Source organism: Pithys albifrons, chromosome 17 (assembly GCF_047495875.1).
Source record: "Pithys albifrons albifrons isolate INPA30051 chromosome 17, PitAlb_v1, whole genome shotgun sequence".
Lineage (NCBI taxonomy): Eukaryota > Metazoa > Chordata > Aves > Passeriformes > Thamnophilidae > Pithys > Pithys albifrons.
In genome coordinates, this window is record NC_092474.1 from 11,530,351 (window position 1) to 11,544,654 (window position 14,304).

Below are 14,304 nucleotides of genomic sequence, written 5' to 3' on the forward strand. Positions count from 1 at the left end.
GATCCCATTATAGACCCTGAGACCCCCCATACACCCCCCTGATCCCATTATAGATCCTGAGACCCCCATAAACACTTCTGATCCCACTACAGACCCTGAGACCCCCATGCACCCCCTCTGACCCCACTATAGACCACGAGACCCCCATATACACCCCCGATCCCACTATAGACCCTGAGAGTCCCATACACACTCCTGATCCATTATAGACCCTGAGCGCCCTATAAACACCCCCCTGATCCCCCTGTAGGCCCTGAGCCCCGCCCATACACACCCCTTTAATCCCATTGCATCCCCCAATCCCCCTGTTCCCCTCAGACCGCCCCCGTTCCCGCCGGGACCGTGCAGGCGGCTCAATCGAGCGCCGATGCGGCGGACGGTGCGATCCGCGGGGCGGTGCCGCGCCCGCCCCGCCAGGCCGTCCAGCCGAGCGCCGAGCAGGGCCGGGCAGGAAGCGGTGACGGGCACGGCCCGGCGGACACGCTCCGTCCTCCTCCTCCTCCTCCTCCTCCTCCTCCTCCTCCTCCTCCTCCTCCTCCGCCCGCCCCACCCGGGCCCCGCGGACGTGGCCCGCTGCCGCCGGCCGGCACCAGGTGAGGCAGCGGTGGAGGGAGCGGCGCCGCTGACAGGCGGGTCCCGCCGGGGCGCGGAGCGCAGGGGGCAGCGCCGGGGGTGGGCAGCGCTTTTGGGGTTAAAACCCACAGTTTTCTGGGTGCGGAGCGCTCTCTGCCTGACCGGGAGGGGAGGGAGGGAGTGCTGAGTGTCCTGCGGGGTCTCGTCCGGGACTGATCGGGGTCGGGGCTGCTCCTGCTGGGCTTCCAGTGTGGGTCTGGGGGGCTGGAGAGCCCCGGGGAGCCCAGCCCGGGTCAGGAGAGAGGTGGGATGGGGGGCAGGAGGGGAGCAGGATTGGGAGCAGGATAGAGGTAGGGTGGGGGGCAGGAGGGGAGCAGGAGAAGGGGGTAGGAGGGGAGAAGGATTGAGAGCAGGATAGAGATAGGGTTGGGGACAAGATTGGGAACGGGATTGGGAGCAGCACAGGGCTATGATGGGGATAGAATAAGGGCAGGAGGGGAACAGGATGGAGAGCTGGTGGGGATAGGGTAGGGGAGAGAACGGCGGGCAGGATGGGGGTAGGAAGAAGGGCAGGATGGTCTCAGGTTCAGGACGCGGGGCAGGTGCCATGTCCGTGGGACCGGGGACAGCCGCTCCTTCCCTTCTCCCTCCCTTCTCCCTCCCGTGTGCCCGGAGCTGTCCCCGGGAGCTCTCTGGAAGCCGGAGCTCCAGGACAGGAACGGGAACACCCCGGTGGGAGCGTGGGCGAGAGCAGAGCAGGGGCAGAGCCGCCTGCCTCCCCCCGGAGCCGGGCATGGCTCGGGATGAGCGGCGCTTCTCCGCTGGGATTGCCGCTGGAGCCGCGGAACTGAAGGGAAGAGGGAGCCGCGTTTGTGTCAGCTTTGAGCCGAGTTGGAAGCGGTGACGTAGGTCTGGTGCGAGCAGATGTCTCTGTCCTGTTAATGACACGGAGAAATGATTCGCTGTAGGTGCTGGATGCCATCGAGCAGCGCTCGTGTTTGCGTGGGAAGGAGAAGGAAGGACGACAGAAGGCAAGTACTGAGCCCTCAGAATTTTGTTTTATGTGTGTCTCCTCGTGTCTCCCCACCTCTCTTCCCCAGGAACGTGGGTAGAATTAATTCCTACAACTATAGTAATTCTAAACTTTAGTAGCCACTGAGTAGCCCTGGTAGTAGCCAGGTTTGCCCTGGTTACTTCCTCAACCTGGGCAGAGCTGAGGAGCTCCGTGCTGGGTTTGCTGTCCCCAGCCAGGGTGTTTTCCTTGGGGCTTTGCTCCAGCACTGGGATGCTGCTCTTGGAGGTGTGTGGAGTGCTTGGGATTCACACAAGAGTCGAGTGGCAGCTCCGTGTTTGTTTAAAAACAGCAAAACAGGTGGTGCTGGTCCAGGCTCCCCTCTGTGCAGGAGCCTCTGTCGTGGCAGGAGGACTCACCCTGGCTGTGCTCAGCTCCACTCTGACCAGGAGGCTATCAGATCCCTTTGCCCACCTTATGGGATAGTGATCTGCATAAGAATGTAGAAGCAGCTCAGGGTTCTGGCTCGATGGGGACGCTCCTCACCTGCCCTGTGGACACAGCACAATTCAGAGTTAGCTGGGCATGCAGCTGCTGGCTGTGGTTCATGGTGCTGGTGTAGGGTGAGGATAAGTGGGCTCCAGTCTGTCCTCCGAGGTCTGCTGGTGTATTTTCAGTGTTGAAATGCTGCAGTGCTTGGAGTGATGCAGCTTATTTTGCCAGTGGTCATTAGTTTGATGTGTCTTGTACCAGGTTTATTAGAGAACACGTGTTGGTATTTCTGCATTGATCGTGGATTGTTTGTGGAGAGAGATAATGCCCCATGCTTGTTGCTCTCTGTTTATGTCTTTAAAACAGAGTTATTTCTAATAGGTAGGTAATTCTGAGCTCTTGGGGAGTAATGCAACGATATAGGGTGTGTTTTAAATGTTCACAAACTCTTTTAGCACTGAACTTCATACAAATATCTGACAGTTTTTTCATGCACTCACAGTGAGGCTGCAAGCTGTTCATATCTAAATTAACATAGAATTTGTCAGTTCCAGACTGATTTACCCTCTACTCATCATAAAACTTCCTCTGGCATCTGCTTTGAGGAGAGTTAGAGCTAAGTTGTTTCCATGTTCCCTTCCCTGCAAACTGATTCTGTCTTTTTAATTTGAGTGTGTATATTACTGACAGTGATTCTCTGGAGGTACTTCCCTTTTGCTTTGTTACATCATTATCAGTTTAAAAAGATCTTTGCAAGTCAAAGCTTTAAAAGATGAGATAGTTCTACTTGTGTGCACTCTAAATACCAAGATTTTGCTGTTAAATTATGTTTCATAACATGTTGCAGGACGGGGGGTCTTTCAGCAGAACTGGGCTCTGCCTTCTGAGTAATTTGCTGTCTTGGCTTAAAGGGGAAACCCTGGGCTGGAGTTTGCTGGATTGCCCCAGGCAGTGGTCAGTGAATATGGACCAGAAACACAGACCAGTTGTTTCCTCCATTTACAGGTTTTGGTTCCAGGTTGTTCTGCAGCCTCGTGAAATGCTGTAACATCCAGGTTAAGAGAAATGGCAGGGGAGGAAGTGTTCCTGGAACACTGAATTTTATTTATTTGTTGCTTTTACAGGGAAGAAAAGTGTCTGAGGTTAATGTTGTTAAATAGGAAACAGGCCTTTTGTTTTAAGACAGAATTGGGATTCTTTTAACAGGACCCCTCTGCAGTTCAGTCACAGCATTTAAAGCCAGTTGAGTTTGAATAGAGGTGCAGTTTTAGTATCAGAGAAGGTATTCAAGAAGTAGATTTCTATAAGATTGTATTTCAGCACATGGTCAGGTTTTGTAATAGTTGTGTTTTCACACAACAGGGAAAAAATTCAAAAAGTGAACCCAAAAGAGTATTATGTTTTATGCTTATTATTTTCAAACTGCTTCCTTGTTTGAAGGCCATTGATTAAACAGAAGGATCTGATTGCCTTTGGCTTAGTGCTGTGTAATAAACATGATGCAATTTCTTGGTGCCTGCTTGGTCATCAGTTCTTCAGGGGCAGCTCAGTGAGTTTCCCTGACACTGTTGTCTTACTGCTCCCTGAAATCACTGTGGTAGCTTTGTTTTAGTTTATTGAGTGAAATGTGCTTTGAGAGGTACTAATCTGTTAAATTTAGGGTTCCCTTTGGGTAATAAAAAGAAGGAACTCTCTGATTTTCACGTGAGCAGCACAGATGGTGACTTTTCATTGTGATCATGGAGGGTGCACCATTTAAGGTCATCATTGGCACTGTGTGCCAGGAACTGTCATCCCTGTGAACCTCAGCTCCTAATTAATGAGGAAGAAAGTTGAAATGGAAATTAAAGGAAATTAATTGGGTGTGGTCATCCATCTCCTGAGCTACTGAAGGATGGTGGAAATCGGAGTGCCCTCCTGGCTATTTATGGTCCTGTGGCAGGTTCTGAACCTTTATAAGGCCCCACTTCCAGCATTAAAGAGCAATATTTCTAATGTGACTATTATCCTTATTCTGGAGAACTAAACCATGGAAATTCACTTTTAACTTCCTGTTTATTAGAGATGTGAAAAATCGGTGTTTGTAAAGGTCAGTAGGTTTTGCTTTCTGATTGAAGGAGCCTGGAGTACTGCTAGTATTTTTTTAATTTTTAAAAATAATTTATTCAAATGAATTTTAAAATATTGAAATTAGCTTGTCTGGGTGCCTTGGGTAAGCTTGTTGTTATCGAGGCTGTCAGAGAACATATTGGATTTGAGCAGGCTGGAAGTTTTCTTGTTTACTTACTCACATTTCTGTTGTCTTACTGGACATTCCCTTTGTGTCAGAAATTGTTAGTTTAATTTGTAAGGGCAGGGAAATTTCAAATTTAATGCAGGGAGCTTACAGAACAAGTTTGTCTGAGTTGCTAATGAACTAGGCACTTAAGCCCTGGAACAGGTAATAGCTTGATGTTGATGTAATTAGTATTTTTTCCCCACCCTGAATATTAGGCCAAACTGGACTCTGGTTTATTTTGAATTTAATGAAACCAGTCGTTCCATGGGAGCAGGTGGTTGGCTCAACCCCCACAGCCTTCCTCCTTGGCCACTAAAGACTTTCAAAGAGGGGCATTCTCACACTTTGGGGCATTAATTTCAGCCTGTTTTTTGAATATCAGTGGAGCTGGACATGGCTGGAGAACATAGAATTGATTGAGCCGGAAAAGACCTCTGAGATCATCAAGTCCAACCCTTGGGCCAACTCCAGTCCCTTTACCAGATCATGGCACTCAGTGCCACGGCCAATCTCAGCTGAAAAACCTCCAGGGATGGGGAATCCACCCCCTCTCTGGGCAGCCCATTCCAATCCCTGAGCACTCTCTCTGCAAAGGATTTCTTCCTGATATCCAACTTCAATTTCTCCTGGCAGAGCTTGAGCCCATCGTGCCCCCTTGTCCTATTGCTGAGTGCCTGGGAGAAGAGACCAACCCCCACCTGGCCAGAACTTCCCTTCAGGCAGTTCCAGACAGTGCTGAGGTCACCTCTGAGCCTCCTCTTCTCCAGGCTGAACACCCCCAGCTCCCTCAGCCTCTCCCCACAGCACTTGTGCTCCAGTCCCTTCTCCAGCCTCGTTGCTCTTCTCTGGCCCCGCTCCAGCCCCTCCATCTCTTTCCTGAACTGAGGGGCCCAGAACTGAACACAACACTCAGGGTGGCTCATTCTGATGCCTTGATATTCATCAGGCTGCCCAGAAAATTTTTGACTAGTGAATTCCCCTGTTTTCCCTCCCTCCTGCTCTCACTGTGTCAGTTACGGTGCTGGGTTACCCAAGAAATTCCTCAAAAGAAGAGCAAATGATGACCTTGGTGTGCCTTTACCTCAGGACAAGCAGCTTTGGGGCTGTGGGTTACCCTGTCTGTGGGAAAAGAGAAAAAGCTGTTTGTACTTACCCAAAAAATTGTACCTTAAAGAGTGGAGTTATTAACCTAAAATCCTGGATAAACAGTACACTGAGAGCTGCAATTCCCTGGAGTCCAAACCACACACCTGGGTTTGGTTTGGCTTTTTTTTTTTCCTTTTATCACAAACTACTCCCCAGAATCACTGAGGTGCAGAACGTGGCACTGAGAGGGGTGAGTGGTGTTTGCAGTGTGTGTATTTCCACACACATTAAGCAGTTTAGGATGAATACTGCCATCATTTTGTGTCACTATTAGATTGGAATTGATTAATACGTGCCAAATATTGTGCACAGTGAGTCTGTTTCTGGAGAGATGCAAAGAGTGTGTTCTCACTCCCTACATCAGACCTCAGTTTTCCTTAATTTTAATAAGTGATCTGCGATTCTGCTGCGCAGAATCTGGCGTAAAATCGAGCAGATTTATTTAGGGTTGCCCTTGAACGTTGTGAGCATTTAAGGCAGATTTACAGGAACACAGTCACTGATGATTCATGTGGAGATGATGTTTTTCTTCCCTGTAATGGAACATATGGGGCTACGTAGCATATGGCACTGCTGAAAATTGTTAAACGCAGAGCACTGATTTATTACACAGCAAAAAGAGTTTGGGTTTTCAGTCTAACACTGAGCAGAAAGCTTGTAAACAGCTCTGGCTGCTGCTTGGTGGCGGGTGGTAATTTCAAAGAATTCCTTTAAATGGAAACAGAATTCTTCCAGAAGTTGTGTATGTGCCTGTTTATTTTCTTACGGTTCAGGCTCGCTCTGTGGGATGACACCTTGGAAAAAGTGAAATCCCTTCTCTCTTAGATGGGAAGCAGAGATATTAAAACATGTACATGGATAATTTTCTTCCAGTCTTACTCCCTGAAACACCTTTCTGTGTGTTTGGTTTTTTTTTTTTTGTCTTTATGTGGCTTCTGGATGGTTTTTTTTTCCCTGAGGCAGGGAGACTAAGCAAACACACACCTTGATCTTTCCAGTCCACAAGGGAAAGTGGACTAAAGTGCAGCTACAGAGAACATAAAATTCCAGTCACCCATTTCCTTGTGCTCTCCTGCATTTCTTAACTATTCATCTTTCAGGTGATGGTAATCTCCTCAGAGCAGGCATCACTCCTGCTCTGGCTTTGCAGGTCCTGCTGTGCTTTAACTGAAGCTCCCAGGTAATAAATAGTTGGTCACAAAAGTTATGTATTAAGCTTTTTCAGAAATTACTTAAGCAATAAGCAGGAATGAGCCTTCATTTAAGCCTTGGAGTGGTGCTTATGTTTTTCTTTCTTCCTAACAAAAAGCTTGACTCAATTTATTTGTAGACATTAAAGTGCTGGTTAAAACAGACTTTATGCTAAATTGGATAGTGCTTTTGTTAAGTCAAAGATACCTAATATAAGAAAGAACATATATGCTCTCTTCACCTTTTAAATTTTTGCTGTAAAATCACATCAGTTTATTTACTTTTTACCTGGTTTATGACAATCTGCCTCTCAGTTCAAACTTTCTTGTGTGTTTCTGCTTATTTTGCCTGGTTCAGGTAAAGTTTGAGTGTTGTGTGTCCTTTAGAATTGCCAAAAATATTTGACATCATTAAAAACCCGCTGGTATTTAATAAAAGGAAGTAGAAACTCTCGTTGGGGGAATTAACTAATGACCTCTTGTTACCATTGCCTTCAGGATCTGAGATCCTCCCTTCGCTTGCCTCATTCTTAGTCATACTTTGGAAGAGGAAAACAGACTTTTTTTCCCCCCCTCCCAACTCTTGAGCAGTTTCTCAACTTGAGATGAACTGATCATTGACCCAAACCTTGGGGGGAAACTGGAGAACAAACTCCTCTTCCACTTTTACTACTGTGAGTAAAACTTCCACAGCATGGCAATTAACTCCAGTTCCCAGTCTTAACCTGTACACAGAATATTTTTTTAAAGTGTTATCCTAAATGAATTTTAATTTATAACGTTTTTAATCTAAACACTGGCTGTGGTGTCAGTTTTAACTCTTCAGAAGAGGGGAGAAACATTTCTTATCTGGAAAGTATGTGAGTGGCAGAGCAGATAAGATAATTGAGCCCTAAATGTGAGCTGGGATGGAAACAGGCTCTGTTGGGAGTCAGGTCTCATCTGCTGTGCCACAGTCTGGCAGTGCTTTAATGCATAATAATGCAGGGAATTTGGTCATCCTGGGGACAACACAGGGAATTTTGGCTCTGCTGCTTGTGCATTGAGAGACATGAGCCTTCAGCTCTGGTGTGAGATGCTCATGTTTTCATGGCCAGGAGTTTTCTGTCATTTGGGGAGCAGCCAGCCAAACATAGGAGGATTTTATGGCTCTCCTGCCTGTAACCACAGTTTGCTCTTAAAGTGAGGAGTAGAAATAAAAAACGTTCCAACTTGTTGTTCCCCTCAAGCAGTTGTTTCTCAGAATTTCTTGTGTCCTGCTGTTCCTCCATGGTGTCTTTGTGCAGGAGCCCCACCAAAGATGGCAAGTTTTCCATTTTCAGCTCTTCCTCTGCACTCAGAGCTCCTGTTGTGGTTGTGGAGTTGTGTGTTCAACACTTTGTGATGGCTCACGTGGGTGGGAGGGAGCAGTGCAGGGATCTAAAACCAGAATAAATGAGTAACTACTGGAATTACTTTTTTACTGCATGGTCTTGTTTTTCCTCTGTTTGCTCTCACTCAGCTTTTGCAGTTTTCAACGTGGTATTGTAGCATTGTCTTACTAGAAAGTAGCTTATTTCAAATGGAGTTAGACTTACAGAATCAGACATGAGAGGATTTTTGTGGCATAATCATTTTGGGGCTTTTATTTTGCTTCAGTAAATGTAGACCTGCTGCAGGTATTACAGATGTAATGCAAACAGGACCTGCTTCTTTGTAGCACCATAAGAATGTGACATAAAGCAAAATATATCTCACTTTGGCATTTGAGAGCTGCACAAATTATGAGTAAATGTGTAAAATACACTTGGAGCAGTTCAGATGATTAACTTGGACAAATGCTCCAGATTTTATGTGTGTTGGGGACCTTTTCCATGCTGCAGGTTTCCAGCTCATTGTTACAGAGAGATTTCTGCCAGTCTGACCATGATGACTTGGTCCCTTAAAGTAGCAGAAAGTTGCTGACTCAGACTTGCTTATTTTTTTATTCCTGGCTACCTGGATATTTTAGAACAACAGGGAGCTCAACAGGAGCCAACAGTGTGCCCAGGTGGCCAAGAAGGCCAATGGGATCCTGGCCTGGATCCAAACTAGCGTGGCCAGCAGGCCCAGGGCAGTGACCCTTCCCCTGGACTCTGCCTTGGGGAGGCCACACCTTGAGTGTTGTGTTCAGTTCTGGGCCCCTCAGTTCAGGAAAGAGATGGAGGGGCTGGAGCGGGGCCAGAGAAGAGCAACGAGGCTGGAGAAGGGACTGGATGTGGCACCGAGTGTCCTCTTAAACACCTCCAGGGGCAGAGAATCCACCATGTCTTGATCCAACCCCACTGTGATCACCAGCCCAGGGCACTCTGTTGGACTTGATGATCTCAGTGGGGTTTGATCAAGGTTTGGACTTGATCTCAGAGGTCTCTTCCAACCCAAGTGAGAAGAGCAACGAGGCTGGAGAAGGGACTGGAGCACAAGTGCTGTGGGGAGAGGCTGAGGGAGATGAGGGTGTTTAGCCTGGAGAAGAGGAGGCTCAGAGGTGACCTCAGCACTGTCTGGAACTGCCTGAAGGCAAGTTCTGGCCAGGTGGGGGTTGGTCTCTTCTCCCAGGCACTCAGCAATAGGACAAGGGGGCACGATGGGCTCAAGCTCTGCCAGGGGAAATTGAAGTTGGAGATGAGAAAAAGCTTCTTTGCAGAGAGAGTGCTCAGGCATTGGAATGGGCTGCCCAGAGAGGGGGTGGATTCCCCATTCCTGGAGGTTTTTCAACTGAGCTTGGCCGTGGCACTGAGTGCCATGATCTGGTAAAGGGACTGGAGTTGGCCCAAGGGTTGGACTTGATGATCTCAGAGGTCTTTTCCAACTCAATCAATTCTATGATTCTGTGATAACATTGCTTATATTTTTAGAGGATTCCTACTTTTATTTTTGTATGCTCAGCCCAAAGCAGAGGTGGTCAGGTGAGATTGTGGTCTGATTTGGGCAGTTTGTCCTGGATCCAGGCTCTGGAGACATCTAGAGAGGGACAGGAAGGCCAGGACAGTGCCAGGCAAGCTGGTGCTGGGAGCCCCAGGCTACCAGTGCAGCCCTGCTGGTGTTTAAGGTCAAGTCCTTGCAAATATTACAGCAAGGCTTATATTCAAATGCTATTTATAAGACCAGACTAATTTCTTTCCTCATAATGATGGCCTTTTGGCTGATGACAGGGCTGGAATCTGGAAGATCAGGATTCTGTGTGCCACTAGTCAGCTGCGGATCCACAGGGAAGTCGTTTGCCAGTTTTTTTTATCAGTATTTAAATGGAAAAAAAATAAAAACGGCTGAGTAATACCTGCCTCACAGGCTATGAGAGCACAGTTAGTAGCCTCATGCTGTGAGATCTTTGGAAAACACTATAGGAATGTTCAAGGGGCTTATTATGGTTAAGGCCCTCGCAATGAGAGAACTGGTTAAGCCTGGCTTATTGTTAGACCCTTCATTAAGGGAGCTTTAATAGCCCAAGCTCTGATAGTGGCTGTTCTGCCTTCACCTGCAATTACCCCGGGTCCAGCCAGGCTGCTGCAATTCCAGAGTGCTGGAGTGGTCTGGAGCAGAACTGGAGCATATGCAGGGGTGGTCAAGTCTGCCTTGAGCTCTTCATTCCCATTTCACGGCTGGTTTTGCATGCAGGTCATGCTGTAGCCTGAGTGAATTTTGGCAGTTCAGCATTGTGATGATTAGTTATTCTGCCACTAGTGAGCCCTTGGCACCTTCATGCCAAAAGAAATCCTGTGTAATCAGCTGAATTTTCTTGTGTCTCTGCCTAACTCTTTTAATTTGCCATGCTCTCTCTTTGTAGGTTGAGCAGCATGAAAAAAAGTCTTTAAAAATTTATTAGGCAACAGAAATTTTGGTAGTTAGTGTTAAAAGGTGTAAACCAACTATTAAAAACCTTTTAAGCTCAGGTATTTTGACAATCTCTGAAACTTTTGTGTAAATGCTTATGCTTTAGTTTTTAAAGTTAATTTGATAGTATGTTTAGAAAATCTATGTCAGAATTTTATCCCTTCTGGCTTCCATTATAATAAGTAACTGTGCAAGAAAAGCAAAAAAAAATTTTGGAAAGGATAGTTATTGTTGGTTTTTTCCCCAAAAACCAAATAATTTTGTCAGTCATTAGCAATTGTATCTCATTAAATTTTAATAACTTGCTTCAAATTCACACTGACTTGAAAGTCAAGATTTGACAAGTGTAGTCTAAATCCAGACACTTTTATTTATCTTTGCAGTTTCATCTCTTCATTATTATGTACATAAGCTGTTTTCTGTGTCTTGGCAGATTTGAAATGTATTGACTGAAGGAAAAATAGAAACTTGGATTCCTGTTGAAACACAGGGTGTGAGGAGGTGGGGATCAGGGACTGGGAGCAGGGAATGGATTGGTTGTGAGTTTTAAACCAGGAGCCTGTAAATTAACATGAGTTTTAAGCTGATTTTAGTGCTGAATTGAAACCAGCTGTTCCTCTGTCTCTCCTTTCTCCTCCTGAGCTGTGTTGGCACAAACCTTTGTGCTGTCAAAGGGTGGTACAGATTAGGAAGCTGATCCAGCTGTGAAATAACCGTGTGTGGCAAAGCCGGTGGTGTGGAGATGGGAACAGACAGAGGTGGGATGAGGATGGGGCTGGAAGGTGCAAACATCTCCCTGGGGAAGTCAGGGCAGCACTGCTAAATTATACTGGGAGTATCTTTCTTAAAAACATCAAATAAACCGAACAAAGACCCTCCCATACCACTGTGTGATTTCAGTTAATGAGTAAATTAGCGAGTTTCACTTTCTGTTTCTTGGGCATTGATTGGGTCCAGCAGCTTTTGGGTTGTCTTGGGAGAAACTCAAAGTCAGTAATAACTTGCTCTCCTTTCACTGTGTTTTGCCTTTTGTGAAGGTGAAAAGTTACTTCTTAATATCAAGTCCTATTTCTTCTTTGAAGTGTGAGAATTACTTTCAGTACATAACCAAGATCCTAAAGCTAGAAAAGGAAGCACCAATGCATATTAATTGTCTACAAATAGACTGTTTCATTAACACAAATGAGTAGAGTTTGTTTGCTCTTTGCTTTAGGAAGATCATTATTTTGGGTAGGCAGTGCAGACAACAGAAATGTTTCTGAGCGCAGCCAAACCCCCCTGGCTCCCAAAGCCATCCAGGGAATTCGTGGTGGATGTGCAAGGAATAAAACATCTCAGTGAAAGAACATTTGGCTCCTGGTGGCAGGGCCTCCCCATCCATGAGCGTTTGCAGCTCTGTCAGGTTGTGGGTAAGAACCTCGAGGTTGTGGAGAGAGGAAGTCTAAAAACTTCCATATTTATGATCTCTGAACAAAGGGGATGCTTGATTGGTGTCATCATTCATAAGTTAAGAACTCCTGCAAAGCTGAAGTGTCTGGATGAAACCCCCTCTGTATCACGTGCTTTTTTTGTGCTCCTGCAGCTCGGAAGCTGAGTAGGAGATGGTGAGATTGTGTAGGTGAAGAGTTACCACTCCTGGTGGGGCCTGGCAGGAGGAACTTCCCACTGCTGACGTCGCAGAACCACAACTGTGCTGCCACTGTCAGTAGCAGGGGATGTGGGGCAGAATCTGCCTCCCCAGCTGAGGAGACTGATGCAAAGCTCATTGTCTTAATGAATTGAGGGATGGCTGGGCTGGGGTCTGTGCTGGTTGGGGCAGCTGCTTGGTTTGGTTTTTAAAAATCAGGGTATTTAACCAGCAAAGAGCCCAAGCCTGGTGGTGTTAACTGGTGGCTGGGGAGCTGCGTGTCTGTCTGTGCAATAGGGAAGGTTTTGGTTCCTGTTGGGGGATGTGGCACACCCTGCCCAGGCTGCAGGTGCTGTTCCCTCTTGCAGGGGATAATACAAACTCCATGGCCTGGGCTAAGTGGGTTTCTGTTGGTCTTTTTGGTATCTTGGCAGCAGGACACCAAAAGTTATTATTTTGTAATTTTGATTCCATGAGCTGGCACGTTATTTATTCTGTGTTCTCAGGGGAAAGTCTGTGTGCAACATACAGGGGTTTTATTGTTGAAGAATTTGTGTGCTGCCTTTTGTTAGGGCAGGTGAGAGGAGAACACTTTGCCTTTTCACTGGGAGCTTGCAAAGATTTTGGAGCGTCTTTGCTGCTTTTGTGTGTGACTCTTGATGTCTCAGACCACCTTTGAGTGGGACATCTGCACAGCTGAGTTTTACTTTCACATTACTCTGCATTGTCTTTGGGTTTGTTCCTTTCCCCACTGTCCTCTTTTATGTTTAATGTACAAAAAGTGAAGATCAAATGTATCTAAAATATTCTCCTCAAAAGACTGCATGTTCAGGGGTTTGCTCCCTGCCTTTGGCACAGCAGCCATGTAAGTGAACAAGCTGCTGTTCTACAGTCAGATTGGAGAAAAGTTATCTAAGGAGACATCTGGGTGGAGGGAGCAAACCTCAGAAATGAAAATTGCTTTTCTGTGTTACGAACAGTCAAAATATTTTGGAATTAAAAGCAAAATTGAAGTTGAGTAAATTGATTTTTTCTTTTTTTTTTTTTTACCACTTGTACTTAGAGCTTATTTTATGTAATTACTGAGGCGTGACTTTAAATCCTGGGCAGGACTTTGTGGCTTGTCAGCATCGAGTTGAGCTTCTGATGTTGCAATGAAGAAGGAAGTGAGTGTGTGTCTGCCTGGGGAGGGGGAGAGACAACCACTTCTGCCTGCCTGCATGAGGTGGGAATTGCAGCTGCCTGGGTATTTTTAGCTTCAAACCACCTCCCTGTGAATGTGAATTTTGTTATTTTTGTCTTGTTAATCAGAATGTTTGGTAAACTAAGCTGTCAGTTACTGTTTTAAAGAGGGTTATTTCATGCCAAAATGCACTAAACAGATGAATTCTTCTTTCTGATTTTATTCATTAAACTCTTGAGTTTGGTTTAAACCTCCAAAGCTGCAGGACTGGGTGTGATGATTCTATGATTGATGCATTTCACAGGTATCTCTCTCTGCTGTTGTTTGCAGTTGTGCATCCATGGCTAAGGGTATTGGCACAGCAGGGATTGCAAGGAGGGGTGAGACTTCATAGAATCCTAGAATGGATTGGGTTGGAAAAGACCTCCGAGACCATCAAGTCCAACCCTTGGTCCAACTCCAGTCCCTTTACCAGATCATGGCACTCAGTGCCACGGCCAAGCTCAGTTGAAAAACCTCCAGGGATGGGGAATCCACCCCCTCTCTGGGCAGCCCATTCCAATGCCTGAGCACTCTCTCTGCAAAGAATTTCCTTCTGCTCTCCAACTTCAATTTCCCCTGGCAGAGCTTGAGCCCATCGTGCCCCCTTGTCCTATTGCTGAGTGCCTGGGAGAAGAGGCCAACCCCCACCTGGCCAGAACTTCCCTTCAGGCAGTTCCAGACAGTGCTGAGGTCACCTCTGAGCCTCCTCTTCTCCAGGCTAAACACCCTCAGCTCCCTCAGCCTCTCCCCACAGCACTTGTGCTCCAGTCCCTTCTCCAGCCTCGTTGCTCTTCTGTATTTCTCCAGCTTAATTAAAGGAAGAAAGGAAAACCAGTGGATGTGACTTGCTGCTTCCTTGCAGAAACACCCAGCAGTGTGTTTATAAGGACTTTGTCATGGGCAGAAGGGAGA

General features: G+C 46.6%; 1 protein-coding gene across 3 annotated transcripts in view; it reads left to right on the forward strand.

Annotated features, from left to right (window-relative positions):
- Positions 1–427: 427 nt before the first annotated feature.
- Positions 428–14,304, forward strand: part of TAOK3 (TAO kinase 3) — an 88,317-nt gene continuing 74,440 nt past the window's right edge. The window contains exons 1-2 of one of the 3 annotated variants that reach the window (XM_071571685.1): positions 428–593; positions 1,542–1,604. The gene's annotated coding sequence lies outside the window, so the exon portion shown is untranslated. Of the gene's footprint in view, positions 594–687; positions 713–1,541; positions 1,605–14,304 lie in introns of those variants that run through there. The other 2 variants (XM_071571688.1, XM_071571687.1) reach the window with 2 other exon arrangements.